Here is a 5,659-nt window from a genome sequence, read left to right on the forward strand (position 1 = left end):
TTTACATTTATATATACATTTATGTATACAGATATATATATAAATAGATCAACAGAGATACAGACACACACACTCACACACATATATATATATATAGCCATGCATATACACAGACATACACTCACGCATACTCATTATATATGTGCACACATATAGTTACATATGCGTAAATGTGTGTATATATATATACATATATATATATATATATATATATATATATATATATATATATATATATTTATATATATATATATACATATATATATATATATATATATATATATATATATATATATATATATATATATATATATATATATATATATATGTATATATATATATATATATATATATTTATACATACATATACATATAGATAAATAGAGAGAGACAGAGACAGACATACACATACACACACTCACACCCACAAACACATATAGCAGTGCATATACATCAATATACGTGTGTGTGGCTGTATTTTTAGCATTCATTTACGACTGTGCTGTTTGTATGAGCTTCAGTCGCCGCCTCTAGTCGACTGTTTACCGTTAACTAACTTGCAGGTTTCCAATGATTTTAGTTCTTCTATTGTGAATATATTTAGTTAGGAATTTAGCGAGTTTTAAATAATTTACACTCAAGTATCACTCACTGCAGACAAACATACGCAGTCCAGTGTATATAAACAAGCCGGAACATATACCAGCGCATACATCTATATACCTGTGTAGGCGTATATATGAGTGATAGCCCACAAATTTATTCCTTGTTTACATAGCATTTTTATGTGAGATGTTCTGCTTGTGTGTGTGTGCGCGTGTGTGTGTGGGTTTGTGTGCACTTGTATTTGTCTATATGTTCATCTTTCTTTTATCTCTGTACCTATCGTCAGCCCCTGCCGATCTATGTCTGTCGGTCCATCTTTCCATCTAACCAATTGTTTCTATTTATGCATCCACCTATCGGTCGATCTGTATGTGCTGGTGTGCTTACGCACGCACACACGCACAGACACACACACACACACACACACACACACACACATACAGATACACACGTACATATTTATATATATATATATATATATGTGTGTATATATATATATTTGTGTATATATATATTTATATATATATATATATATATATATATATATATATATATATATATATATATATATATATATATATATATGTGTGTGTGTGTGTGTGTGTGTGTGTGTGTGTGTATGTGTGTGTGTGTGTGCGTGTATGAGTGTGTGATCGTGTGTACACACACACACACACACGCACACACACACACACACACACACACACACATATATATATATATATATATATATATATATATATATATATATATATATATATATACATATTGGTAAATGATGGGATTGCTTCAATTTTTCAGGGGTAGTCTGAAGTATCCAAGCAACCAGGGGATGTTTAAATCCGGAGGCACTCCTGGGAATTACTTGTGTGAGTACCGTCTTTGTTAGAGGGATACCCTCTAACCAAGACGGTACCCACACAAGCAATTATATATACATATATACATATATGTATGTATGTATGAATGTATTTTCAGTGAAATTATTGAAGTTGAAGATTTGAACTCCACTTTCTAGCAAGCTGGTGCTTCGTGTGCCTTCTGTGATATATATATATAATGCTCGAAATGTGAGTGTAGAAAAACAACCAACAACTGATGAAGGTTCGTTCTTTGTGTTGTTTGTCTTGTTTTGCATTTGTGTCTTTCCTTGCTCTAAAAAATACTTCATATTCCATGTACGAACGCACGTTGTTTTGCGACGAATGAATGTAAGTAAAAGGAAATAAAACGTGAGAATTTGTCCCGTGTCGCTGCGATCGTCCAAATGGGTTGAAATTTTTAGCTTTTAGTTTCAGTAAATAAACTATATTTTTGTGTGAATGCGTCTGTTGTCTCTCTCTGTGTCTCTACTCCTATCGCAGTTTTCCTTCCTGTGATATTTGGAAACAGCTCAGGCACACATATCCTTCAAGTTCAAGAGGAGGCAACCGAGAAGTGTCTCATTGCTTCACCAGGAATATCTGCCGTCTTTTAAAACTTTCTTACATTCTGAGTTGCCCAATCTGTTTCTCTACCAATTTCATCGAAGTATTTTGATTTTTTTTTTTTTTGCATCTTTATATGTCTGAAGGAGTCTACAATCTTTTTTTTTACAAATTTTTGTCACAAGGTAAGCAATTTCAGAGAAGTAAGTCGATTCTATCGAACGCAGTGCCAAAATGGTACGTTTTTATCGACCCCGAAATGAAGAACGGCAAAGACTACCTGAATAGAATGTTAACTCAGAACGAGAAGTCGAAAAAAATGTCGTTAAACATTTTGTCCGGTAACGATTCTGTCAGCTCACCCCCCTTAACAATAGTTTACGGATTAATACGTCTGGTCATTGTTACATGAGATAGTTATGGCTGGCTAAATCTACCATACGTTGAGCAATGACAGTCCAGAAAGGTGGAATATGCCCATAAATATCCTCAGTTGTCATTCCATGAAATATTCTGAGCCTGCATGAATGGTCTGAAATACATAGAATGATGACAATCTGGAGGCTCCGCTATTCTTTTCCGTATTTTGGTTCCGTTGAGAAGGATGCGTATATTCTATACGGAATACATATATAACTACCTAGCTACATACATACATACATACATACGTAATTACATACATATATACACGCGTACGTATCTACGCATATTAGTGTGCGACTTTAGCTTTTCTCCCTGTCTGTCTGTCTGTCTGTCTGTTTGTGTGTGTCTCTCTCTGTTTATGTATATATTAATATTACAATAAATATTCATATCTACATACACAAATATATACGCACGCACACACACACACACACACACATACACACACACACACATACACACACACACACACACACACACACACACACACACACACATATATATATATATATATATATATATATATATATATATATATATATATATATATATATATATATATACATATATATATGTATATATATATATATGGAAGTGTGTGTGTATGTATATGTATAGTATATACTTTTTATGTGTTCGCTATTGCACGTATGCATGTGGATATGTGGTTTTATATATTTCTTTGCAATTCTGTTCATTAGCATAACGGCAAGGGTGCGGCCGTCTTGTAGAAAAAATTGTTTCCCGATAAAGCGATCTTGGGTTCATTCGCCTTGTGTGGCAAGTTGGGCAAGCGGAACCGCCAAACCACCAAAGACTTACGAGTGGATTTTGAACATGGAAACTGAAAGCAGATAGGTATGTACATGTATATGATCTATCCATATATGTATGTCTATATATATGATATGTCTATATGTGTATATCTATCTATATTTACCTATATATATGATTTATCTATCTATGTCGTTGTGTTTGTGTTGTATTTCTCTCCAGCACCGCTTGGCATCAGGTGATGGTTTGTTTCCAACTCTGTAACTCAGCAGGTCATCAAAACGAAACGATAGAATAAGAGCTAGACGTAAAATAATAAGTTCTAGGGGTCTATTTGTTTGACCTCAATCTTAAAAACGGTGCCCCATCATCTGCATTCCAATGGCTGGAACGAATAAAAGATAATAATCTTTATTATGTCTTAGTGCGGATGCAATGCTTCAGAATACATTAATTTTTTTTTTTTAGAAGCTAATTCGAGATTTCTTTCTTTCTTCAAAGGACTTCTCCCCCTATTCTTCTCTCCTGCATACCTGCAGAGTCAAAACTGTTAATATACCGCAGAAACACCCTCCGCATCTTCTCTCATCTTCTCTCATCTTCAACACACCCATTGTGCCATCCATCACAAACGATGCCATCGAGCTTTTCCCTTTTATCTTTTTTTCATTTGCTTCAGTTATGGGGCAGCAGCTATTCTGGGGCCCCATCTTGAAGGCTTTAGTCAAGCAAATCCACAGCAGCACTTATTGCTTATTTCTCGTACTTATGCTGTCGTTTAATTTTTCCTCTACCCTTAATTTATAGGGATGTAGACAAAGCAACACTGGCTATCGAACCATAGTGGGGTGCGTGGGCGAAACTGACTCAAACACACACACACACACACACACGAATATATAAGTATCTATCTATCTCTGTCTCTGTCTGTCGGTATGTCGCTTTCTCTCTCTCACTGGCTCATTATATATGTACATTTATCTATCTATCTATCTATCTATCTATCTATCTATCTATCTATCTATCTATCTGTCTGTCTATCTATCTATCTATCTATCTATCTATCTATCTATCTACCTATCTATCTATCTACCTATATATATACACACTCACAAGACATTGGTTGCTTTGTGGCTAAAGTAGTAGACCCTTCAAACAGTTGCCCAGGGTGCTTTGGAATGTGACTGAACCCAAAACCCCGTGGTTGTAAAGCAACCTTCTTAAGAGCACAACGATTCATCGCATTGAAATCTTCATAAGCTACACCCAACAGTTTTAAAATCTCTCGTTGACCATAGAATTGTCATTGCTGCACAAAAGAGCCAGGTTGATGACGCCTGCAACTCTTTTGATCATAAGATCTTTCATTCATTTGCTGACATCCGACTGAACAACATCAAAAACAGCACAATCTCTAGGAACCACACTACGTCTCCATGACAACTCTTTTCACTTTACATTGACATAATTAATCACACTAGCATACGATCCATTGCGACCATTTCATCCTTTATGGCAGCAGCGGAAGAAAGCACTTTCACAATCTTCGAAAAAGGTCATACTGGAACGTGTTCCCTCAAAAATGTTTGCCAACGATTTCAGAAATCACCGATGACACAAGCAGCGAGAGGGAAGGAACTACGCTACCTGGAGTTAACAAAAAAATTATAATACCAATGTCTTACTTCAATTGCTTACAAGAACTAACAACGTCTTATAAATTTATAATAATATATGTGTATGTGTGTGTGTGTGTATAGTTCTTTTTGTTGTTGTTTTTGCTGTTGTTGTTGTTGTTGTTGTTCTTCTTCTTCTTCTTCTTCTTCTTCTTCTGCTTCTTCTTCTTCTTCTTCTTCTTCTTCTTCTTCTTCTTCTTCTTCTTCTACTCCTTCTCCTCCTCCTCCTCCTCCTCCTCCTCCGAACCATACATTTATCAGTTTTGACAATGTTTTTTTCCTCGTCCATCTTTTCACAATCTATTTACATTGTCATCTTCATTTACTTTGTATTTCCTTCCGATAAAATAACGAAACAAAACACAAGGCCTGCTGACGGATGCACCATGTGAGATCACTCTTTTGATGCAGCTCTGAAGAAGTGAATCACTGATGTTTAAAACCGTAAATACTATGTAAATTTTCAATTGGAAATTTAGCGTGAACTGGAGTTGAAAGAAGAGTAGCTACAGAAACAATTGCATCTGATCATTAAAGATGTTGTAAAGAATTCTCTATTTGTCGACTTATTTGAATTATACGTGTATGTATACACCTCCCCCCACATACACATACAGACACACGCATATATATATACATATATATATATACATATATATATATATATATATACATAGAGAGAAATAGAAAAGCGCTACATTCACCAGTATGAATTATTCAGCGCATATTTTCAAAACATAACCTCTATAGTAC

This window comes from Octopus bimaculoides, chromosome 6 (genome assembly GCF_046866305.1).
Source record: "Octopus bimaculoides isolate indiv1 chromosome 6, ASM4686630v1, whole genome shotgun sequence".
In the NCBI taxonomy this organism is placed as follows: Eukaryota; Metazoa; Mollusca; class Cephalopoda; order Octopoda; family Octopodidae; genus Octopus; species Octopus bimaculoides.